This window comes from Anoplolepis gracilipes, chromosome 3 (assembly GCF_047496725.1).
Source record: "Anoplolepis gracilipes chromosome 3, ASM4749672v1, whole genome shotgun sequence".
NCBI classification, from domain to species: domain Eukaryota; kingdom Metazoa; phylum Arthropoda; class Insecta; order Hymenoptera; family Formicidae; genus Anoplolepis; species Anoplolepis gracilipes.
This window is the reverse complement of record NC_132972.1, coordinates 4,456,920-4,484,426: the sequence shown is the minus strand read 5'-3', so window position 1 is coordinate 4,484,426 and position 27,507 is coordinate 4,456,920. Positions and strand designations below refer to the sequence as shown.

The window sequence follows — 27,507 nt, the reverse complement described above, 5'->3', positions numbered from 1 at the left end:
TGTCACTCTGTCGCTTCTCCTTTCTAACGTAGGAACTTTTATGTAACTTTGCCGAGATAACGCGGTGCAACTAATTGTAAGAAAGTTTAATTACGTGTCTGCATACTGTGCTTAGAATCAAGAATTATAGTTTGTCCGTTTAACAGAACATTTATGTTTGGCCTTTGTCGTGGTTTCGACAAACTATTTAAGATTACGTAATTACTCGTCGTTTCGACACTATTTAAGATTAGGTAATTAAATCAAAATAAAATTTTTTTAAATTTTTCTACAAAATTTAATTATTTTGCACACCAAACTTTTCGTGTGTTATTTTTTGAACTCTAACTTATCTACCATATTCAAAAAATTGTTGCAGAAGTTATTAATTTACTCCATTTTTAATTTATTAATTTTAAAATTTGAAGTAATTAGTTTAATTATTTGTATTTTATGAGCATAATTGACATGTTGTTGTCTAATTCTTTTATGCAAAAAGAAGAATAAAGTATAAAAATAAATTTTTGTTAATTTAACAATTATAATTAAAAAAAAGTCTTATAAAATATATGTCAATGTTTTAAAAATTAATTTTTTATTCACCTTTATTTAAAAAATTTATATGTCTAAATGTACGATATAATGATCTTGAAGAAGTAACATGTATATATCAGATGTCTTATTATTAATTTTATAATAAACGTAGATGCGAGCATGATAATTGATTAAAAATAATGAAAAAGCTTGGAAAAATATGAAAATTAAATTCAACATATAGTGTCTGACAATAATTAATTTGATAATTTCAACGATAAAGAAATTAACAACGATGTAATTAATTTCGAAGATTCGTTTGAGTAATTAATGTTATGATGGGTGTAATGTACATGCGTCGCGTGCAAAACCGAATTCACGCCGAGATGCACATTTGAATCATCATTTCACATTAGATTATTAGTATCTGATTACTATTGTAAATTAATTCCTACGTAATAATGTTACATGATCGGCGGATCATGAGCAAATTTCGATAGACGAAAATACAACTTTTGTAACTTGAGTTATGAATTTGAGTTTTAATCTATACTTTAGAATATTTTCTAAGTTTATTCGCTGATTGTATTATCTTTCTTAATGGGTTTTTTATTTTACTTCTCTTAATAATTAAACATTATTACTCGATAAAGTACCTATTAAAATAAAAGTTATCTAAATCAAATTTTAAATTAAAATTGATTTATATTAAAAGTGTTTGTTGCTAATAAAAATTCATATTATCCTGTAAACTTTTGAAAGATTACGTTTAATTATTTGGAAAGATAATGGTTGTAAATTATTAATATATATTGTTTAATATAATACATTATTTTTAAAAAAAACTTAATTGCTTCTACCAATAATGTGAACCATTTTTAGTGCACATGTGCTACATTTATTCAGAAATAGTTCCTTATCGTACAACAATATGTAATTTAAATGTCCTGCACCAAAAGCACTGCAAGATGTTTCATACGTAATTACCATTCTCCTCAGATATTCATCGATTACTGGAGGGTTAATTCGCCTAGGAACCAAACAGGAATGAGATCTAATCCGTTCAGGACCGCAACCGACGTAGCGTGATAAGCACGCCACCGCCATCCTAGCCTGGCTTACCCCTTGATCTGATACACATGTGCAGGATAACTCAGACATTGCCCAACTTCTTTTGAATTCTAATTGATTTAAAACATTTTCTCTAACCAAAATTAATTAACAATTATCAGTTGCTGCAATATTCAAACGTTAAATATCCCAATAATTAGATTTTGAGTTAAATCTTTGTTAACACAGATTGATATAAAATTAAAAATAAAGTTTCATTTCTTTTTCTTTCTCTCTCTCTCTCTCTCTCTCTCTCTCTCTCTTTCTTTTCTTTCAAATGCAGTATCATAATTTCTATAATTCTATACATTATAAAGCGCTCACATTTTCCTCCGTTTCTCATTTAAAATTTGTGAGTTGGAAAAAATGCACGGTTTATAAAATAATTCATACAAAACCGCATTTGAAGAAATCGAAGTAAAATATGGAAGCAGCATACTAAAGAGAGAAAGAGAAAGAGAGAAAACAAGAAAGACTAACACCAGTTGTGATGATAGCGATAGGGGAAAGGAGGCAGGGCAGGCCTGGGAGAATTTTCAAGCACGACGTCGCAATTACATCGGATCAGAGTGGAATATTTCATCCGGCGCCCTTCATCCAACGAAAACGAGAAAGACGGGGTTGTGCAACCAGTTCCTCGCTTCTACCCCCTCCCCTCCCGCCCCTCCCGTTCTCTGCCCCCAACCCGCCTTCATGCGGATTATTAACGGGCAATTTGCCGCGTCTGCTGCTGACTGTATTGTCTCTCTATTCTCTGGTCCTCGGTCGGATGGCAGGCCGTCTTTCCTCTTTCTCGCATCCTTTCCCCTGTCTTCCCTGTCTTCTATCCGTATTCAAGCTGTCTCGTAGCCTCCACGTCAAGTAATTCTCCCTTTCGTTCTCCGTCCGATCAACCTTTCGCCTTTACCTCTGTCCTTACCACATCACCCTTTCATTTTAAGAGCGGTTCGAAGTTCGTTAAGATGGTATGAACTGCACGAGGTTTCGGTCACTTGGAATCCCTTCATCTGCAGAACCCTTATTGCTGTATCTCTTCGAGGACATTTTCTGCGTCGTCTCGACAGGAAGACAGAAATTGAGATTGGAAAAGTGTAACTGATAAAGACGTTCTTTTGAAAAAAGAATGATGACAATTGACGGACATAGAACGCACTCAGCATTTTAGAATTATATCCCGTGTATAATCTTAATTCTTTATTATAATTATATTTTAATTTATGTATGAATAAAATGAAAAAGAAGCTGAAATCTTAAGATAAACTTGTTTTACAAGAAAGTTTCTTGACAAAGTAAGAGTACACTTTTATTTTTCAAGACATTACATCCAACTAAAAATTCAAGACCTACAAGAATCGTTAAGATAACGAGGATATTTGTGAAAACATAACGGCAAACTTTGCAAAAGACGATGAGTGACCTTATTACGCAGGAACGTAGGACTTGGTGCATTAACGGCTCAAAAACTTAAATAGTTTAGAGCAAAAATATACTCTAAGCATATATGCTCAAGATTTTCTTTCGTTACACTTTTTAACGAGATTGGCGCATACCTATTATAATGTAGAATCACCTTAATATTATTGAACATCAAAATGCTATTCTCTTTTTTAGTTCTCCCTAATTTACTTAAATTTATTTTTTAAATATTTATTGTATTATTTCTACGCAAGATCTATAAAATATATTTCTATTTACGTTCATTTTTTAGTGAGAATAAAAGTAAGAGAATGTTTCTTCTTTTTACAGTTCATGAACAGAGAATAGTAAATAAAAATTTAATTTCCTGTTCTTTTCTTCTTTTCGTCTAAATGGACAATATCAAAAAAACATTATTTCAGTGAATAAACAAATTCAAAAGGATTGTATTTATATTCGTGTTTAGTTCAGTATTGCGTCTTCAATACTTTTGAGAACAAGTTATTTGCGAGGCTTTGAACCTCCTTTGCGATCATGCCAAGAAATGTTAAAGATTAAAGGCATTAACCGACTTCTACAACAATAATTTTCCGCGAATAGGCAAACTTAATCGGTGATTGAAACTGGCATTCTGGAAACGCCCGGCAACGTGACATCGGTACTTGTATTTACGAGATATTCGCCAAGTAATATCAGATCCTAGGAACTCGCGTGGTGTGGTACACGTGTGCGCGGGTAAGCCCGAGAAAAGCGAGCAGCCCCTGGCACCGCTGGCAGCACTCCTGTTCCGACTGCAGCCAGTAAGCTAGTTAGGCGGGGTATTTAGGAGGGAATTTGGCGGTCCCGAAGTTGTACATTATACTCCGTCTACCGCGAAGAGAGAAGAGAGTCTGCAGCCGGTGTTACGCGGGCCGGCTGCGGACCCAAAATCTACCGTCTCCTCGAAACTGGAATTTGTGGCACGGTAAATTTAATAAGTCGACAAGCAACACTATCCTCTCGATTCTCCCACAACGCTCGTAGTCCCCGCAATTTTGTCTATCGTTAATCGAAATTTCAATATTAATAGAATAAATGATACTTTTCTTTTTCACAATAAAATATAATATTTTTTTACACAGCGAATGATCACGACTTGGAACTATATTAGAAATGTATAAAAAATAACAAATTGATATTTTATAAGTCTTATTAAATAACTGTAGTATAAATTTGTACGTATATATAATATAGAAGAAGAGTAATTATAATTTATAAGAATAAATGCAATAAATTAAAATTATTTTATATTTTTTTTCTCTTACAATAGGTTGCATTTTAATAAAAAAATATGTATTGAATCTTTAATTGACAATCTTGGATAACTGACGATTCGAAACAAAGTAATGATAGAGAGAGAGAGAGAGAGAGAGAGAGAGAGAGAGAGATTTACAAGAAGACAAATTATCTTTCTCTAATCTTTGTTCCGACCTTTTTGCTAATTTTTTATTAATCTCTTAGAATTTTTTTGTGAACTTTTTGGCAGCCGGTAAATCAACTGAGAGACTACAAAGAAGAAAGGAGGGAGAAAAGATCTCGACTTGATTTCAAACAACTTACTTTTCCGCCTCGCGAAGTGCCGAGTCGTTTCTGTGATCTTAGTGCACCTTCGAGTTTGCTACAAAGAGCGCCGAAGTAACGTAGTTCGAGATTCCGTTCGTACATCACGAGAGTTTGAAATCACTCGTCTGGTATTCGCAGTGCGACGATGTAGTCGTGGATACGATCTTGAAACGGAGGGAGACTACAAGTCGACCATCTTGTTTGCTTCGTCTTCAACGATACGTGAATGGCAGACAATGGCTTTTCGATGATGAAACGAGAAGCGAAACTTGACGTTCATTGTTTAGTCGACTGACTCGACTGCATCGATAAAGCACAACGTGTATCTGACGAAGTGCATTTATGCGACAGATTGATATTAAGGCCAATTCACATTAGTAAAATAAGCAACATTTTATTCATTCACGATACTATTTCAAAACTATATGAGATATTGATGATATATTGAGAGAGAGAGAGAGAGAGAGAGAGAGAGAGAGAGAATTTAAATTCTTCTCTCATGATAAATAACTATTTCTAGAAAACAAAAAGTACCGAAACGCAATCATGTGTGGTTTATAAATACTTTAATTTTTAATTTCTATCTTTCTTTGAAATGCAAAATTAATTTGTAAATATAAAATTCGTAAATATAAAATTACATGTGTGCTACATTAAGATGATTTTATTTTATTATTAAAGCTTTCGAAAAATGCTTGCGGATTAAAAAGAGCAGAAAAATGGAGAACGAATTTCTTGTATTATATAGTGGGCCCAAAGGCAGGATCAGATCACTTAAATTGAAGATCTTTTAAGAAAAAGAAAGGGAAACCTGCCGTCTCCATTTTCGCTGAGTGAAATGAACCTTTCCACCTTGCGCTTCTCTTTACATATTTCACGATACAATTCACCCGGACACTGACGGAATAAAAGCGCCGGCGGGAGGGTTGGTTACAAACGGTCAAACCAGTGCCGACAGGAGGATAGCTATGACTTTGCAATACCGACAGGAGGATAGCTATAAAGCCGAATACCAGCGAGCCGTTCTACAAAGTAAACACGATGGAGCCAGCTAAGGTTTATCCTCGTCTGAATGCAACAAGCTATTTCCACTCATCCAACCCTTCTCGTTTCGACCCTTCGTTCGAGTTATTCTCAATGCTCCTTGCGCATAGCTCGTGACAATACGGTCGTTTCATACGCTTGTTTCCCGTACAAGGATTTCAAACCGATTAACAGTTAACTAATCAGATCTGAAATATTGTATATATATATATATATATATATATATATACGATGTAACGAAAGAAGATATCTAAAATACATACATAAAAAAAGTCCAATAATTGAAATACATTTCTAAAGCACTTTTTGAAAAAGTAAAGATATTTTATCATAACTTATAAAAAATTTTTATTATATTTAAAAAAAAACTTGAGAATAGATCTTTGATTTATTTCAATATTGATATTCAACATATGCTTCTAAGCATATTTTTTCTAAATGAATTATGATAAGTAATAAGTAAAAAATTGCAGCATCCAAATCTTATGAAAAATAAAAATAAAACATTACGTATTCGCGCGAAAATAAGCGGCTACTATTATTGCTGCGCATTTCTTGCTCGTACGTTCGCGTATGCATAGAATTTCTCAATGTGCGAGAATGAGCCATCATCTGTATTACAAAGCTATTTTGCACGACTTTATTTACAGGTTTATTTCATTTGCTGACCAAATTGTGCCTTTGTTAACAGATGTGACGTTGCTTTAGAGCGAGAATTTCTCTTTACAAGCACTGCTTTGACGCCATTGTATGGTATACAATAACGAGTTTCACTTTTAGTATCGAAGAAATAATACACGGTAGATTATGATTAGGATTATAATTGATGAATTGATTGCATCACTGGCTAAAATCAAAGTGACGACATAAACGTTATTGGTCGAATGCTCGCTCTATGCATTCGATGCGCCCAACAGTAGTGAAACGTCATTCCAGCAATGTGCCATATTAATTTCATTCAACTTAAACGTGAATGAATACTCTGCAGTAATTTACCGATTAGTCAACGTAAACAAAAGTTGAGATTCATATCTTTTTGATTTTTTAAAGATTTGCGTGATATCATTAAAAAATTTATTTAGTTAACTTAATAGTTTGTTAAAGAAAATTAAAAATTTTCGTTTGATTAAATTATTGTACATCGAAAATGTATATAATAATTTCTATTTCCAATCTACACATACATAATAGATTTTTACCGCGATAATAATATCAAAAGAAAATAATTGTGTGCAACTAGCTTCGCGTATATTCTTAAATACATTTCCTTACGTAAAAAGGAATATAAATACATATATTAATTAAAAAACGCAGTTTTTTTCACTATTATATTAAGCTCACTATATATGTTCACAGTTTTTAAACAAGTCTTGGTTTTGACAAGAAATATAAAATTAGAAGTATACTGAATAAAATTAATGGATTGAATGCATAATAAATGAGACAAGCATAATACTACATGGAAGGAAATAAAAGAAGATAATTTTTTGTTTATGATTAAGTTTATTAATTTTTATTTTTTTTCATCGGTATATATTTCAAGAAAATGTATGGGTCTTTTTAATCATAATAATCGCAGATTTTCAAGTGTTTATTATCATAATTCGCGAGAATATAATTCACGCTTGGTAAGCTGTGATATGTTATTATGACACGCGTATTTTCATTCTCTCGTGAACAATTATGATTTGTCCAACCAACCATATCATCTGCGGAAATTGCAGAGACGATCATTCGCGATCTACATTGCTAATCGAACCATTCCCAGTTAACGTAATGCTGTGTAACAACCGACACGCTATCAGATACGTTGAACGACACTAATGCAACAACGGAGCGAGAGAGATAAATCATTTTCGTGCTACAACGACAATTATTTTTGTTTCATCTAGATACGTGAGGCAATTACCAATCACGTACACAATAATGTCAGGTTGTGCGTGATGGTATAAGATACATAGGACATGAACTTTTACATACCCATTTTTAAAAATAATTCCCGATAAAATTTTGACGCTATTTTTTTATTTTATATAAATTTTTCTGTATTACATTTTTTCAAATTATGTCTTAAATACAAAAATTCTATTTTTAAGTGACATTTATTTAAAATTCAGTGAATAGTAAGATACTTTAGAATTAAAAGCTTTTTTATGTAAAAAAAATTATATAAAAAGTTTTAGTTTTAGATAAATAAGTATTTAAAATTAAAATAATAAATAAATTGTATATAAAAATTTTTTTGTAAAAATATATCTTTAATTAATCCGCAACGACAATTTTAATGACATCGGAGATATAATGGAAATACGGCGTTCGAATTACCAAAACCACCATAAATTTCAGTGTTTCGCAGAGGCTTTGTAGAACACAATTGATTTATATCGTGATTTATGAGACGTTCCCTATACGAGAGATAGGCCAGCCCTTTTCAAGAGAAAACAAATTGCTCTTAAGCAGCCCCGTAAATAAACAAGCGTACCGTTTGGCAAGTAGCATGTATCCCCGACATAAGTGCTGTTAACTTCAACCATTTGGTTGACAAAAGGGCGCATAGGGAAACGACACAAAAGAGGGATAACAACTCATAGAGAAGTCATTGAGAGAGTCGAAGAACAGTATTAAAGTATCAATTTGTATTTTATTTTTGATAATTATGTTTTCCGATAATCTTATTATCATATGTACTATTTATATAATATTTCATTTAACATTTTTTTTAATGTTGCAAAAGTTATTTTTTTATTATATTTCTTACTCGAATATAATTAAATAACTATTAAACATAAAAAAAAAAAATTAAGAATTTGAACAAACAAGCTTGAGAAATAAATGCACTATGTTTCTCCCTGTTTTATTTCATGCAACAGTCTCGGTTCTCCAAAGTTCGTGATCCACGTTCTTGCATTGGCTAGAATACGAGACTCAGCGAAATCTTTATGTAGTCTCGGAATTGAAAACTGAGCGAGAAAACGCGCCACTCGAGAGATAACGGGTAGCTTCGTGACTTTTTAAAGTATCGTCTTGAAGTAATAGATGAGGAGATACTTGCTTGAATTTATAGCCGCGTTCGCCAAGTTCAAACTTCTTGCAGATTTTCTCGGATCATAAGTTCTCGAAATATGCGTGTAATAGAAGAACGCGATTGGAGATCTTTACGAGACTCCGACGGACGATCTGGTAGCAGCAACAGGGACGTTTTAATTTTGTATTTTGTAGTTTCTGTGCCGAATTCCGTACTAAAAGTTTTGCGAGAAGATGTCACAGGATATACACGATAACGCCAGGCAGATTTATATTTTTCCGCGCTTTATTTTACTACGATTCACTAAATCACTACCAAGACGGCGTAAATAGATGTAAATAACAATTCTATGGAGTGGAAATTATTCGAAATTATTATTTTCTGTTAAAATCATAACACAGCCTTTTTTTTAAACAAATTCGAAAATATGTAAAAAGCTATTTAGCCTATTAAAAACTTCACAAAATATTTATTCCTTCTTCTTTCATATCTTTTTAATTAACGTAATTAACATTATATATAAGATATTTATAAATATCATATTATTTTCTAGTTTTTAGCAAAAATTGATTTATTTATAGCTATTTTATATAGATAATATTTTTTGTATAAAGAGAGAGAACATATTTTTTAAAATGAAAAATCGATTCCACATTCAACTACGATCTGTCGTCGATATATCTATTGTCTGAAAAAGACGAAAGAACCTCTCGACCAAATAAATTTCAATAATCATAAAAGGAGATCGGCTACTGCATTTTTCCGCGGTACAACTGCATTGAAAAGCGACGACTTGCGCGTCGATCGCGATTCTAACAAAAAAAGGAGGATGAAGAAAAAGCTGCAAACTGAGTCTCGAGCGGCCGCGTGTGCCTCTCGAAGCCACTTCGGCGCCGATTTTCCCGACTCACGTATTCGACTCTTCTTATCGCGCGAGCAGCCGCATGCAACCCCTAACGCTTCGATGCGCGATAAAACGGTGCGACGTCGTCTCCAGGACGATAAAGGCCGACCGATTTCACGTGCCGTTTAGCGCACTTTAATTCCATTAAAGGGACATAACGGCGGGGATCGCGCATAATTTCTCGCTAGAAAGGATAAGTGGAATCGGCTGCGAGAGAGAGAGAGAGAGAGAGAGAGAGAGAGGAAAGGTAACTGGCGATGCTCTACTTCGTACTCTCGTTTCTCGCTTTGCCCCCCTCCCCCCTCCCCACCCCCCTGACGAATATGAATTCGTGGGGGACGAATCGCGGCAAATAATGGATTCTCTATTTTCTCTTGGCTTTTCTATTTTCGTAAATATTTTTAACGCGTCCGACAAATTTAAATAACGCCCACTTTCCTCGTTTTATCGCGTTTTGTTTTACGAACGGATAGACGAGATATCTCGTCGCGTGATTCCATGGGCTCGCTCCTACGTTAAAGTTAAGACATTGGGAGATAAGACTTAACGCGAGGGATTATTACAAGCGACATGGGCGATTCTCGTACTTCGGACATACCTATCCTATCATTTGTTCATTATTCCGTAATACGATGTATTTTATCTTCTATCAGTAGTAGAATTATCTTGTAATTGCATACGATTATCTTAGTATTCTGAATAGTAACACACTTTAAGTATTCAATAATAAATTAATAATAAATTTTAAATTATATTAAATAAAATTAGATGTTATATTTGATAAAAGAAAATGAGCTAATTATATTATTATAAAAGATTAATGAGATAATAATGGTAAAACAATGTAATAACATAAAAATAAAATTATTTTTATTTTTGACTCTAGTTTTTAATTATATAGTCGTCTCTCGTGAATGTTCTAGATTTAATCTTACGAATTTGCGAATGACAATAGTGCGAGTTTGAAAAATAGCAATGGCTGGCATAGGCTCATCCTCGTGGTTGTAAGCGCTGCGTTTTCAACACTTGGCAAGTTTAAATGCGGGCGCAGGTGTCGACTTTGTCGTTACGTTGCGTGCGAGGACGGCGTAGACGACGGTGACAATCGAGGTAACATTTTACGGGCACGTGAGGGGCTTTAACGAGTCGGTAGTTGACCCGTCTGAGGGCATAAAGACACGTGGTCCGCGAACAAATTACGGTCGTGGTATAAACCGCGCGTGGCCAAAACTTCTCCGGAACTTCTCGTCACGGCGTACGTGACAAATCTGACGTCACTTTGTGCAAGTGCATACAACGTGCTCGAAGCGTGTAGCGAGAAGGAGTAGCGAGGGGAGACCCTGGTAACTCGGGAACATTTTGCGGCAATGAGGGGGGTTAATGAGTAGCCAAGCCATATCCGCATAATGTTGGAACATGAAGTGGGTTGGTTCAAGAGAAAACGAGGACAAATGCAAAATTTGTAAATTTACTTTGCCTTTAGTAACGTTCAAAAAGTAAATTGTCTCAAATATTTTGGAAAATTTAATTAAATTTAAGCAATTCAGTTGATACTATTATGTAAGAAAAATGTATAATAAATGTATATTCTTTCAATAGCTTACGATTAGTCCATTATATCTTTTAGCACGCCAATTATCCCTGTGTACAATTATCTTTGCATTTCTCAAAAACCCATAAATAAAAACCAATTCGCAATAAAGACTGCTTATTCGCACGTGCGGTTGCACGCATCATAACGGTCGTGATTTATCGAAAGCAGGAATCGAGTGACGAATCTGACATTATACCGCGATACAGTACGGTGGGGTGAGAGTGGATAATTTGGTTGTATTTCGCAGCGATGAGAGGGGTGGTTAACGATTACGACGGTAGAAGGGGTAGATTGTAGAACCAGCCGTCCGCCACCCCAGGTAACGATAGTTCGCGCTAACGATCACCGAGAGTTACAAGCTTGCAGAGTTGTACCTCGGAGCCGGACGGCGAGGGACACGCGTAGGACAAGACAGCACGATTGGAGATGGAACGAGATGAGATGAGACGAGACGAGATGAGACGATACGAGACGAGATGAGATGAGATGAGATGAGATGAGACGAGACGAGACGAGACGAGACGAGACGAGATGAGACGAGACGAGGTGAGACAAGACGAAACGGGACTGCTGGTAGGCCGACAGCCCTAATTGCTGGCCAGGGATTTACAGGGGGATAGGTGCCAGGAATATAAATATCCTCGCAGGCTAGCTTCGCCGCCAGGAATTTCCACTTGCTCCACGGCCATCCGGTTGTCTCACCCTCACCCTCGCCCTCGCCGACCGCCGTTCTTCTTCGTCAAGCCTCGTAATCCCACCGGGGATTTTCTAACGTACCATGAATTCCTGCGGTGCGTCGCGCTCGGCTGCGACCGTCTGCGACACGAGTCCAAACCGCGAAATTAAAAGGGATCCGTCTTTGTCGGCCACGCGGAGCGTGTCGATGCGATCATGTGTCGGCGAAGCGCTACGCAATCTGTCGAATAGATCGATTAGGTACATCGGCATTTACTAAACGCAACCGAAACACGTGACAAAATCGATAGCAAAATTAAATTCGATAAGAGAATTCTCTTCTTCAATACATCTTTTAATACTATATAAATTAAAATAGATAAGCGCAAAATATAATTAGAGAAAAATGAAAGGAATATAATAATTTGATGGTAATTACACGAGAAACAAATAATGAAGAATTCTATTATATTCGATGTCGAGCCGCGTTGATATTCCGTTTATCGCAGTCCGTACGTTGCACGACAAATAAATATCGGTGTCGCGCGATAAATTCTAGGACGTGCACTTTTACCACGCAATTGTTTCGAATGCAGTCGGACAAAAATATCTCGTGACGCGTTTAAACATGCCGTGCCGTGCACCGGGTTTTATGCATCCACCGCGCGCGCATCGGTCACTTCGACGCGGGGTGTAATTTCTGTGGGACACGAGCGCATTAAGCACCGTTGAGAATAATCTACGGCACGCAATCACCAACAAGCCAATGAAAGTTACCGGCAGATCTAGAATGTTCTTTGACCATTATTTCACGCAGAGCTCTGCCTTCCTTTTCTAATGATAAACAATTAAGTATTCATTTGAACGTAATTTACTAAATGTATTTTCAATGTATAAAAGAGATAAGAAAATATTTCTTGTCCTCCCTCCCTCTCTCTCTCTCTCTATATATATATATATATATATATATATATATATGTATGATAACACAAGTTTGTATATGAAGTAAAACATATATAATAATATTCATGTAAATTAAAATTTGTCTCTTGTTAAGATAGCATTTTATGAAAACAATTCAGAGTGTTCTCACTACATTAGTAAAGTTTTAAAAAATTTGACAGAATAGAAAACATGTCAATATTATATATATATATACATATACATAAAATATTTAAAAACTTAAACTATTTTACTTATTTAGAGTTTTTTAAAATGCCTTGTGCAACTTGTTGTATTGAGTATTATTCAATTTTGCCAGTTTAGATGACGCATATTCTTTTATAAACACACTTGCAGATTATGATCGGCCCACGTATTTATGTTCTATAATACTGTAAAGTTGACGTTTAAAATATCACGTCTCTTACCAGGTTAGAAATGGGCAAATAGCTTACCCGGCGCGATGTACACGTTCGTAAGGCAAGAAAATATCCCGTGTCGAGGGGCAAATTTTATGTGTACACATCTCGTATATCGGTCACATTAATGTCGTATAATTTTACGGTCCACTTATAATTCCAGTGCTCCCCCCCCCCCCCCGATCACACAGCACTTTGATAAAAACGTGGCGAGCCCTTGAAATAAAGCTTTGACAAAAAAAAAAAAAAAATCTAGCGTGATAAAAATGCGAAAAAATGAATGATTTGAAAGACCGAATAATTCTATTGCAATTTAATAATTGAATGTGCGCAAAGCAAGCATTTAGTTTGAAAGTTTTTATTCAGTATCCGTGATATTTTTTTTTTGCGCGCGCGCACGCGTCATGATTTGAAGATATTATTTTTAACAACTTCGTTATCTAGCGAATATTTTTGTAATAGCGTAGAGAGACAGAAAAGTAAATGGAGCATTTTTAAAGAATTCTACAAAATAATGAATATATGATTTATTATTCTCGTCATAAAAGTAATCTTTATAAATCTTTAATACATTCGCAACATACATCTTCTAACAAAATTATTTATTTATTCTAAAAGTTATTTCATGTATACATTTTTCATGATAATATCAAATATTTCTTCAAAATTATAAATTTACAAGTTTATGAATAAACTTTATAATTGTCATTCAAAACAATTAATTATTAAAATTGATAATATTAATTTAGACGTTGTAATTATTATCATCTAGACAAAACAATCGGTCTGAATTAATCGTTAATGCATTCGATCGGAGAACTTTACTAATTGAAAATGTCGTTATATCGTAATCTCGTCTTACAACGATGAGCAAAGAATCATTTTACCGGATACTTCATTCGAGAGACGACACCACGCGATAAGAGGCGAAAGATACGAATTAATTACTTCGATGTCCTCTCCAGCAACTGGAGGTTCAAATTCCCTCAGGACAGTAGTTTATCTTGATTACCTTTAGTCCTTTAGACCTTAGTCCGGGATTAAGAGGGATGATTGAGTAGTCCGCAAGGGCCACGTCTAGTCTAAGCTTCTGGTGTTATATGAAAACACCCTGTCACAATGATTTGTTCTTATTGTGCTAAAGTAGCAAGATTAAAAAGTATAAAACTTGCGCTTTTAATAACGTATCCTCCACTTTGCTTAGATTTATGTTATCGTTCGAATTAAAGGTCTTTTCGTTTCAGATTTTTCGAAACCAATTCACGTGCGTTTGTGCGTTGTAACAAAGTTAAACAGTGTTAAACAGCGAAGAAAAATCGCGCGACAAAAAGAAAAAAAATTATTTAGCATGTTTATGTAATAGTCGTAAAACTAAAATGTATCTTGTAACAGACGCCAATCTAACTGCGTTGACGCTGTGTTATACCCGCATCTACGATGCCAGCAAACTCAAATTCTAACTATCGGCTTCCTGTCTGATGACCAATCATCAAGTCCGCTTACAGTCACGTAGCGAAGCTACGTCACGTTAAAGGACTTCTAACCTACTTTAGGGATCCTTTAAAGGATTATCTTCATCACTGTGTTTAAAGTCATCTTCAGAAGCCACTATTCAAGCCAACCGATATTTGATGAATGTCTGCTCTAAAGTGCAGAATGTTAAAGAACCGTTTTCGCAGAGACATCCAAGTTTTTGTCGCATTCAGCGATTCGACTTCTTTGAGGAAGCGTCAATTAATAACGATTTATCGCGATGAGTCAGATTACTGGAATATATTGGAATGATTAAAAGCTTTTCATGTGTCCATCTGTGTGTGTCTGTGTATTGGAGCGTATGCGTGTATATGTGTATCGTTCTGTGGCGTCGAGTGCTTTCACGAATGATTAATTATATCTGTGACATGAAGAAGTTTTGCTCAGATGCGCGATAATGGAAGCTAGACAAACGCTTTTGTTCGCGTGACACTGATAAAAAAGTTTAACTTTTGTACCACAAAAAGAAATAAAGAGTGAAAAGAGATGCAAAAGAAACGTTTCTCGAAATACAATCGGTCGAAAGTTTAAAAGGAGATAGTAGGATAAAAATTAATCTCAATAATTTAAACTTTCCTGGAAAATTGTATCAAATTTTACAAGTAGGTTAAATATGAAATTGCAAAGAGCGTCACATATTCGCACAGGCTTAATATTAATCAAGATTGAACGACCCACGAAAATTTAGTTTCACGGAGAGGCTTAATGTTTTGTATTATATCCCGTGATGGATGCCACTCGTTAATTTTATAATTTGAACGGCGTGATACGTAAGGTAGAGTCGAATTTACTTAAGAGAAATGAGAGGAATACAGGCTAGAAAGAGAAGATGCAAAGAAACACGAATAAAAAAAGAAAAAAAGGCAGTAGGGAAGATGGTAAAATGAGAAATATGAAAGAAAATACGAAAAGAGAAAGCTAAAGAAAAAAAGCGAGGATGATAAGAGGAGGAGAAAAATAAAGGAAAAGTCGAAGAAAGGAAGAATGAAATGCGAGCGAGAGAGCAAGAAGAAAAGATAAGTAAGGAAGGTGAGAAAGGTCGCTGGATGATTGGCTACCCGAGCCACCCCCAGCCGCGAAGTACTAATATCAGGGTAGGTGGGATATACTCTTACAAATTGTCTGGCGGTGCGTCGGTGGGGGGGGGGGGGGTGCGCGCAGAGGGGGATTTGTCTCCATTAAAGGGATTGAGGTTTTGTCGTACTCCACTTCCACACTCCGCTTCCGCTCTTTCTCTCTCCCCCCAGCAACGCCCTACTTGTATTTGGCGCCTGTACCTTCGCGCTTTATACCATTCCTTTTTCCGGTGTCCTCTCACGCTCGACCGTGCGCGCTCTGTCTCGTTGAAACGGCCACCAGATTGGAAGACGAATCTTTTGCCAGCAACAAGCTTCTCCGTAAGCCCACATTCAGTTAGCGAATACCCGAGTACTTTTTACTGAGCAGACGCAACCCAGTCAAACATACTCAACTCCTACTAATGGTTATTTTCTCATCTCACGGTTTTTCTATCTTGTTCTTTAGCTTGTGGAATGTTATACGATATGTCTAAAAAATGCCTTCATCACGGATGTGTCACGTATCAAATAGAAGTTGTAAAGTTGTCTCTCATTGAAATTTTTTTTAGGGTAATTTTCATTGCAAATTATAATTATGCTTAAGAGTATTAAGATACGAGAAGAAAATATATTTTAGTTAATTTACTTAACTTGTTTAGAGAGTTAAATATACTTATAAAAGATTAAATTTTAAGAACAAGTTAATTTCAAAATAAATCGCAAGTATGTTATATATTAAATATTTTTAAATCTAACAAGAAAAAAAAATAAGGCTTCTCTTATTAACTTTCTGTTAAAAAATGATTCCAAATTTATTAAAGCATTTGTATCTGAATAAAAGATTCTGAAAATACATGTTGTGTAAGAGGTCACAAGGGGGTACACTGTGGTTCAGGTTGTGTCCTGATAAAAAGAGAAAAAAGACTCTGACTCGATATTATTTTATCAGATAGTTTTCGTTCGAGACTCAGGCTGAAGAAAAGAATGGGGCACGTAAGAGCGGCTGATCGAGTTGATCTACTGTTTCTACCGCGAAATCGGGTCAACCCCATTTTCGCGTGAAGATATCGCCTTTTTCTTTATTCAAGCGATACCGTTGCCATTCACGAAGAAGGAGATCTCGTGAAAAGTATTGAGAGAGCGTATTGCTTATGCTGGAATGAAGTTATCGACTACAATAATCAATAACAAGAAAATAAAATTGACTTGTTATTTTATCAGATATATCGAAATAATTCCACTTTCAAAGACACTTCTCTATAAATTTTTTATATATTTTTATATTTTCTATACATTTTTAAATATTTAGTATACGATTATAATTCTAATTATATCTATGTAGTGTCTGTCATAGCATTTGACAATATTTTTTCAAAAATAATAAAAATAATCCAGTATAATATTATAAAGTTTATAATTTAATAAATTTAATAAAAGTGTCACAAAAAGTTTTAATATATAAATATTATTTTGAAACAACAAATTTTTTTGAAAAATAACTATAAAATGTTTCCAAAATTAAAAAAAAGGTATAAGTAAAATGTAGAGAAATTTTATTATAAAATAACAACTTATATCTATTTATTATTATTTGTACAATTATCGAATAAACTGTATATTTATATAACTACAGAACAATAAATTGTTATATAATATTTCAAATTTCAACTTATTTTGTGAGCTTTTTTTATCATCATTTCTCTTTGCAAGAGTAAAATAATATTACATATATCTCACTTGGTTCACGAGCGCATTATTTCTAACGTAAAACCATTTTCAGCGATTCCTTAGCATCGAAGAAACGCGACGGCGGCGGCGTGCGGCGCATAGCGACAGAAATACATATATTTGTCACTATATACGCCACATATCTGCGGTCTCTTCGACCTGGAAGAATAAACGGAGCGCGATTCAATGCTTCGGGGTACGTTGGATTTTGTCGGATGGGCTGTTGCTTTTGTAGAAACGTTTGTATTTATATCTGATACATAGATGGTTGCACTTGACCAGGCGAAAAACGTGTGATAAATCGGCGCAATCCGTTACGCCGGTCGCCGTTACAAGCGCGCTCTCATAAATTCAAAAGGAAGTCTTATTGCCCGGAAGATTCCGATGTACGTCATAATGGGAGATAATATTGGGATCCGTTCCAAGCCATTGTATCCAATGGTTCTCCTTGTGTATTGAGCGAAACGTAGCGTGTGCGCACAGCACGATCTTCATCGGAATATATTTGAATCGGTAAGTAGAAAAAGGGCCTATATATATATACAGTCCCCTGCATCTTTACGTGAGAGAAAGGAAAAAGTCTCCCTACAAAAAACTAAAATAAAGAAAATACTATAATATGTTTTTGATATATTATTGAAATGATATATAAATTCTTCCGCTTCCACTATCTTGAAAGATAAAGCTCTTCTCCCTTTAAACGATACAATTTCTTGAGCAGAACTTTGCTGTCCAAACACAATAATTTTACATAATATGAACTTTTCTATCCAAAATTCTGTCTCTTCACGGAACAAAAAAACAGATATAAATAAATTAATTTTTTCATAAAATATATAAAATACGTTTTTCACATATAAACACAGAATAAATATATAATAATATAAATAAATATATATGTAATTATTTCATTAAAGACATACATACAATTTAATAAAGAGACAATTTAAACGAAAGCAAACAGTTTTAAGTATCTTAATACGAAATAATAAAACTTTTAAAAATATTTATTGTTATTATTCTTAGAAATGTACGTGTATAATAAAGTTTTGCAAGAATTGTATCTATATATTTCTACAATGACATTACATCGGTAACTGTACCAAATACCAAGACGAAATTGGCAATCTGCATGCAAATGCTAAGAGGATCTTGTATATGAAATCTATAGATTGCTGCAACGTGTAATCAAATTGTCTTTTTAGCGTACATTGAATATAGCTTGAATCTTATACTTATTATTTACATTTCAGTATGATAAGGTTCTAATTAAAAATAATCCACCAATTTTGCTTATATCAAAGTTTTAGATAAATATTTAATCGAAAACTAAACACGACGAGAAAGTGTTTCAATGAATCGCTGCCAAGATGACACGATTCTTCGTTAAACATGCGTAATGGTCGGAACTATATGGCATTCTAGCTGTAGCTGGATATCTCGAAGTCTCGAAGGTAGTCGACACCTGCCGTGGTTAGATAAGCTCCGTGCAAATTTACCCGGCTTACTTTCAGAATCAGCCGAAATACGGTTACATTGCACTCCAACTATACCTCTCTCTTTCTCCCTCTCTTCTCTCTCTCTCTCTCTCTCTCTTTCTTCTCCTGTCTACCCTAGGAGGAGCGCTCAAATATTTGCGCAATCGATGGCAGTTTTGCTGCGGCGTAATGGCAAGGGAAGCGAGAAGTACCTGCGGCTCTATATTCGAGAACAAAAGGAGAAAGTTGGAAAAAGAAGCGAAATAGCGGATGATAGGGAAGAAGGTGAACGAAGGTTAAGAGCGTAACGAAAATCGAGAAGGCGTAAAAAAGAAGAAAAATATATGAACGCAAAACAAGAAGAAATGAGACTTTCGACGAGGATTCGAGAAATTAAACTTTGCAACGTGGTTTCTTATAATCCTGGCCGAGAGCCAGGATTTTCGCCATGTCGGGTTTATTGCCAGGCACAAATTCTCGCGTTGAGAAACTGTGACGTAACAAGAAAATTGTTATTGCATTATATTTGATGTAGAGATTGCCAAATGTAATTTTCAAAATATTGTGGCCATCTTGAAGATGTGACATAAAAGTTTTTTTTTTTTTTGTCAACGAAAAATTTTTATGATTAATATTATCATAAAAATTACATAAATATTATTACATGTATTTTAAAATTAAATTGTTGTTTCAAATATATGTAAAAATTTCACTTAAAATTTTTTCTTAAATGTAATATTTAATATTGTAAATTATGAGAAAACATTAATCATAATGAATAAAAATTAACAAAAGAGAAATGCTTTAGCCGTTTTTAAATTATATATAAAGTCTTGCAAAATATACGTATAATAATATACGTATGATAGCAATTGAAATGGTTGAATTGAAATAAAGTATCTAATTCGACAGACAATTTTCTTTGTAAAGATTTCAGGAAACGTTATCTTTTAACGACGTAGACGTTTATCAATGAAATTTTGAAACTACGACCGATAGCGACCGATGCCATGAGTTCCACAAGATTACGGGGATCAGAAGCCGTTTAGTCGCAACTCTGACGAGACTTTAACTGGCTTTAGTCAAAGTCGCGTAATTCCCTACGACGAAAACCTAACGAGTTCGCGGCGGTAGGATTCCAACGACGACGAGATCGTGGGGAGAAATGCCCTCGTCGTCGGGGGGAAACTCAAAAAGTAAAAGTCCCAAATCCTGTACGCAACTTTAAATTAAAGCAGTTCGTTTTGTCCGCCTTTTGTGTTTTTATCATCCGCCAGTATTTGGTATTTTCGTGATCTCTGGGGAAGAAAGAAAAGGAAGGGAAGAAAAGACGTTTGAAACCCGTGTAACAACTTCCACTTTTCTTTAAAGAACAAACAGTTAAAATAAAAATGAATATTTCCAATTCTCGGCACTGATTGTGAGAAAAAAAAATTTCTGACTTTTTAAACATATTTCAAAACATAACTTTGCAACGTGATACAAAAATGTCATTATACCCTTGTTGAAAAAAAAAAAAAAAAAAAAAATACCAATGTTTTATTATTAAAAATATAAATAAAAGAACACTTGAAATTCTGTATAAAATTGTGAAATATATCTTTCTAATCGTAAAAATGGAATTTAAATAAATATTTTTACTAAAAAATAAATATTTTTCACCGTGATCTATTTTACGATTTTACCTGAAGCGGCATACCCCCCATTAACAAATTGCTGTAAATCCGCCTGATTCAAGCGTTAAAAAATGGTGAGAGTATCCTAGAAATGCAAAACACGCCACGACGATTAATTCGCGCGAGATGTACCAGCCATCTTTGTATTTACACGCATTTGCAGCATGGATGGAATCCTGAGTAGGATTCAGCTCGAAGGGTGAACAAAGGGCAGAAAGCGTCATTAAAGCTGAGTGATCGACGAGCGAGCGTCGGAAATACTAAGCAAGTGCCGTTTGCCGACTGGAAGCACGTGCCAGTTCTTAGCGTGGGAGCAGTTTGCCAATTAATTAAAGTTGTTTCCGGTGGTGTCATCGATCCGCCACCGCAATTAATTTCGGTACCACGAATTCGTGTACAAAAATGGGATAAGGAGTAAGTTGCATCATTCGTAACAGATCTCATTTATTTGTGCTTGCATAATGTGTTGCAAAATGAAATTAAGTGAACAGAAAATGAGTTCACTTAGATAAGAGAAAGTAATGAAAGAAACAAAGATTTTCAGACTGTTTATAGTTGAGAAAATTAGTTAGTAATGACGATTTCGCAAATGTCAAACTTTTGGGAATTTAACGAATTATTTTCACGATTAATACATAACACGTAAAAATTATTAATTTTTATTTGCCAAATATTTTTGTGACATTTCGTATCACGTTGCAAAGTTAAACTTGATTTAAAAACATCTTTTAAAATAAAAATAATTATATTTATTGGAAAAAAGTGCAATTAATAAGAATGACACCTCTGTTTTCACATTTTGAAATTTATATGCAATTATCTCAAACTTTTTTGACTTGCCAAGGATGCGGCATACTTAGTTATCACCTCGCCAGCATCAGTCGTTATGTGACTTCAAAAATTTATCTATCTTTGAAAAGTCCGCTACTCTCTTGCGAAAAGAACCAAGAACTACCTTGAATCCGGTTTGCACATGTTGGAACACAAGCTCACTAGGAAGCAGCTTTGCGATACTTCTGCGCCAGAGTTTCGTTTAAAGTTTCTCTTGTAATCCTGAAGTGCACGGTCTACGATGTCTTTGGTGTTCTTCACGATTTTGGTAGCCTTTGGGAGAGCCGGAAGATCGAAAGACAAAGAGACAACCGTTAGGTGGAAAATAAAGGATTATCACGATATTGTTTAAAAGAAAATGCTTCTAATTTATGTTTCTTGCCAATGTAAGAATTAAACGAAATTAAAAGGAATTTATTAATCTTCGAAATTAGATTAAAGTATTTAAATTATCTATTATTCTTATCTGCTCTGAATATGCTAACGTCATCAAAAAGTAATGTAAATTCGGAAAATAAAAAGTTTACATAATCTCTATATTTTTAATACAAAAAAAATGGAATTAATAAAAAAAATGTAAAAAAAAATCAATAATATAACACACTATTGAGAAATTATTGTACATTTCAATGTAGCATAAATTGTGCACATTTTAAATTGACAATACGCCTAAATAACGTCAAAATATTATTATTAAGTAATATAACACAAAAGAAATTGATTTTCGCGAAAAATGGTAATAAACTCGAATCTTTAAGAAGGATATCAATCTTTCGAAACTTTTCAGCCGTTAAATGTGACGGACAAACAGTAGAACCAATTTCTATAGCGGTTTAAGTTCGGTTTTTAACGTGAAAGAGCAAGGGACGTAAACATGGCACGAATTAAGGACGATTAATAGGACTACGTAATTAATAGCGGGATATATTTCTGAATATAACGAACGAAAAGGGCGAAGAAAAGGAGGAAGAAGAGAAGAGATCGATTCGTTTCCTTGTGTAGGACAAATACTTTCTGAACGATTTGCATGCAAAGTATCCCGAGGGGCGAAAAAATTTTAGAACGAAAATGCGAAAGACACGCGCGCCTCGCAACGATAATGTATACTGTATATCTACGCACACAACGAGTAGGACAACGGGGAGCCTGTCGAAGAGAAATTCGCAATCGACAGAGGGAAAACATCGCCACGCGCGCGCGAGAGCTCTGTTAATTTAACTAAAATATTCCCGACGTCTTTTCGGAACGCCTGGCGGAAGGCAACGGAATTTCACGCGGAAAATTCTGCGACAGCAGCATCTCCTCTCTGTTTGCCGAGAAATCCCTCTGTCGTTGTCGTTATCGTCGTTTTCGTTCCCGTATTGCGTCTCACAAAGTAACGAAGTATCGAATTCCACTACTTTACGACAAGAAGCGGCGCAGTCGGACACTTTCGGGATTCCGATATATTGGCTACGATGGCAATCTCGAAGGTCTTCATTGCGAACACGGTTCCGCACTTGTTTTAATCGGGCATGAAAGGAGTTTGCTACGAGTTTGCTGTCTTTTATTGACCCATCAAATTGAACATTCCATGAGTTGTTCGTTTTAGTAGTATTGATTTAGAAGTAGATGACTCCATCGTTCAATCAATCTTTTTCTCATGTTTCGAGAGTAAACATATGTATATGATTAGATTTTTTTTGTAATATTATACATATAGTATTAATATAATATTCAAATTAATTATACTGATTTTTTGTAAAATAACTTTGTGTGTGAATGCAAATTTGTAAATGTAGAGAAAATAATTTGCAAACGAGAAAATTAAAAACAGAAAAGTCCTTTACCTATTAGTCGTAAAGCACTTTTATTCCACTCGATAGATCGTTGCCATAAAGTAGGCATGAAGTAAGTAAAAGCAAGCCGGGAAAAAGTACTTCGAAAGAACTTTCACTGGCATTTTTAAAGCACAGTTTTGCTTAATGGCTGTATAGTTGTAAACTATATTTAAACCTGAAATTTTTCGAGAGAGAGAGAGAGAGAGACTCCTTTTCCCAATTACGAAATACATTGATATGCGACAAAAAAAAAAGCATTCATATATAACGTTAAATATGCGATTAAAATGTCGATCATTTTACTTATGTATAACTAGTAGATAATTAATCAAGATTGAAAAAAAAAATATTTTTAGTTACATGTTACGGCTGTGTATTATGCCTTTTGTATTTTACTTTGATTAAAAATATTTTATCGTCAAACACAAAATGATATTAAATCTGATTTTGCATAGGGAACAAAATGGATTATAGTATCGTAATCACCAATGGAATAGTCGGAAAAATTTTTTTCATGACGTGGCATTACGTGGGTACCTCTGTGAATAATTTAAAGTTTAAATTTATTCTCGTGTAAATCAAACATACGCTACAGGTACTCTTTGTTAATTTTTAGTAGAGCTTATTCCAAGCTCGGTTCCGCAGCTTAATTAATATAAAATTTCTGGAAATTTCAGCGCATTTTATTTCCACCGGTGAGATAAAGCGCCTCGATGTATTGTGGAATTTACCTTCTGTTTCGCTGTTTAGTCAGCATCAGACGAGCAAGCTGGCTATGTCGAGCGTATTATTCCGGCGTGCGCTTTTTATTTAAGTAATATAATTTAAGCCGATAGTGCTCGCCACTTTAAGATGAGACTCTGTAGAATGTCTGACATTCAGTAAACTAATAAACTTTCGGAAAATTGATAACTGGCTGTTTTTTTTATTTAAGAAATCATAAGTAAAGCTAATATTTAGCGAGAGAAAGAAAAAAAACGAAGAAGTCGTTCAATATCACAATTATCAGCTAGAAGTTTATTGAAAAACAATAATTAACCTATTTTATTGTGAAATTGAAACTTCACGTTGACAGAGATTTCGAATCTAAAATGCGGTGCATTAAACAAACGGCCCGCGAGCGGGACATTAATTCACCATTACGTCATGGTAATCAAGTTAAATTTTCACAATGGGGAACGAATTTCATCCCAGTTGTACTGCCTGCCGCCATCAATTTTGCAGGTGCGCATGACGTTTACAATTCGCCCATATTAATTATTCCGGAAGTTCTCAGAATCCCAACGTTTCACGCCTTCCGACTCCGGATAGTGCATCGCGTACATTTTACATATAGATCTACTTATCAGTTGGAGATTTCTGAAGCCTGTTGCATCAAGAAAATCTGTTTAAATCACTAAGAATTATAAAATTAGATACGTATGGCATTCGTCGATTTCCGTATAAAGCTGAACATTTTATTTAAGTTACTAAAAATTTCTGAAAATTATTTTCTAATAATTCTTAGAAGTATATATAATTTTACAATATTTTTTTTTTAAGAAATAAAATATATTTTTAGAAAGCAGGATTAAAATCATATTAAAATTTTTCTTCTCTTTACATACATACATTAATTGTAAATTATTTCAAAAACCGCGAGAAACTTTGAGCGTTATATGTACAAAGGATAATGATGTTACCATTTAATCTTTCAATTAAAATAACTCTTCTGTTTTTATATCTATTCGCAAAACCAAATTTTTGTACGTATTATTATGACCCTAATCTAGTTTTACTGCCATTGCTATGACGATATAATATTTGATGATATAATATTTCTCAAAATTTCTCTTCTCTCGCTATTTCAAGGTACGTTTTATAGCGATACGAATGTAATTACGCTTGGCAATTTCCATGGTGAGTTTCGGCGTACGCGTAGAAATCGATATCCCTAGACATATATATATATATATATATATATGTACCGGACAATCGTGTAATCACGCGACGCCTGACTTCTGCACCGGCCAAACTTGAAGTCATCTGTACAGTGAAAGTAATTGCGCAAACTTTCGCCGATGCGGATGACGTTTAGCGAGCGTTAAAGCTCGTTACTGGCGAGCACGTGCATATTTTAGTGACAACTACGTTACAAGCGCGTCTGCATTCGGACATAAAGTCTCACGAGAATTGCTTTCTCACTCCCTATCTCCTCCCTTTTCTCTTTTGCCGATTGCTGTATGTATTAAAAAAGACTCGTAACAACAATTATCAACCTAAATTTTAATATTGATTTATATATATATGCTCTTTTTTATTCTCTTTATGATGCAAATACATAGAAAACTCGTGATGTAGATATATGTATAGAAAATTAGCTTAAATTAAATTTCTGTTCAATTATCATGGCCTTACATTAAGTTTGCAGAATAATTTTTTCCAAAAATTAAAATAATTTTTTTGTAATTATTTTTTTCTTAATTGCAATTGAGACAAAAAAAATGAATTTATTTCACGTTATAGAATATCCATATGTATCTAAACGTTTGTTTTTTCTTATATTTATTTATTTAATTTACTTATTTGATTTACTTATCAAATTTTTATTTTCTATATGTTCGCCTTTCATAATTATTGTAGATTTAATAAGCAGTACCTATTACAAAGATTGAATTGTGATTGAATTCATGTAGAACTATTTGATTATTATGCTTTAATCGATTTTCAAGTAGATCGAAATTCAAAAAAGATCAAATTATCCAGAGTAATGGCTAATTTCAGAACATCCTGATCCTACATCAATAATAGCAAAGCACTACAACGTCAAGTATATTGAAAATTCAATTAAATCGAAAATGTTAATGAATCGGTTTAATCGTAATAGCTGAAAATATGATTTTGAGTGAATTAATTCAATCAATGGACTTATTGGCATAATTTAACCTCGAGAATCATTTTTAAAAACTAGATGATATTCCGATTATTCGTTAATTGAGTAGTGTTAATATATTACAACGCGTTTGCTTTACGCTATACGATCTCTTTATGGCATATTCTATGATATTTTATCGTAATTATCGTATCGCAATTAGCAGTAATTGAAGATAATAATGTACAAAATGTCCGTTTACGGGGTCTACTCAAATCTTGTAAAAAAATTCCCTGAAAATTCCGATTTTCCAGGTATTTTTGGTCAAAATTTTAAATAAAAAGAATATTTTCAAAAATTTTTAATACAACTTTCTCTAAAATAAATTCTTTTATTATATGCATTTTCTAATGTTTTTATTCAAAAGAAAAAGCACGGAGCCTCTTAAATTTCAATGTTAGATTATAAATGCACTAAAAAAATTGAATAACTTTCATAAGATAATTTATATAAAATTTTCATTTTTTTATCTACTGTATTAAAAGTTACAAGCGTATGTGCTCATATCCAATGTTATGTTAAGACATTAAATATATAAACAAAAAAAATATATATATATATATATATATATATATATATATATATATATTTATACGGGACAAACTGAGACGGCAAAGTTCACGTTGTCTCATTTGATCTGATGACAATTTTTTAAGCATTTCTTATTAGACTTTATTTTTACACTCATCATTAGACATTATTTTTTCCCGACCTATTCTTTTAATGGCCAGCACTATATATTTGTTTAATTTATATGTCAAGAATTGTAGAATTATTAAAAATAAAATCATCACTCTCAATTCAATAATGAGTTTCCACGAAGTGAGACGTGAGACGCTAGTTTCACACACATTTCAAACAGAATTGCACGATATATGCTGGTACCTTTTCCAGATGCAAAAGAAATCCCTGAATATTCCCGGTTTTCCATGTTTTTCCAGAGAGTAGACACCTTTTACACAGACATGAAGAGTAAAATATATTCAATTTTTCGAGAAATTTTTATTTGATATCACAAACACATCTGGAGTTAATCTTGGTCTATGCTCAACGTTTTATCATTCTCTCTGGCGTCGTAAATGCATTACTTCTTATATTGAAAGTGTAATTACATATGTGCATATCTTTCGCATACTTTCTCTCGCGTTTTTCATTAACTACAAAATCTTATTGCATCTAAACGACTTTGGTATGCATCGCAAGCGGTTGGAAAAGTTGTTCAGTCACT

The 27,507-nt window shown here is 33.9% G+C and overlaps 1 protein-coding gene and 1 long non-coding RNA gene across 21 annotated transcripts in view; both read right to left on the bottom strand.

Annotated features, from left to right (window-relative positions):
- LOC140664251 (CUGBP Elav-like family member 1-A) overlaps positions 1-27,507 on the bottom strand; it is a 528,745-nt gene that overhangs the window by 132,131 nt on the left and 369,107 nt on the right. The window lies entirely within an intron of this gene.
- LOC140664258 (uncharacterized) lies at positions 1,844-27,504 on the bottom strand. The gene is made up of 2 exons (XR_012046422.1): positions 21,673-27,504; positions 1,844-17,722 (listed from the first exon to the last, which is right to left on the bottom strand). It is a non-coding gene; the product is annotated as an uncharacterized lncRNA (long non-coding RNA).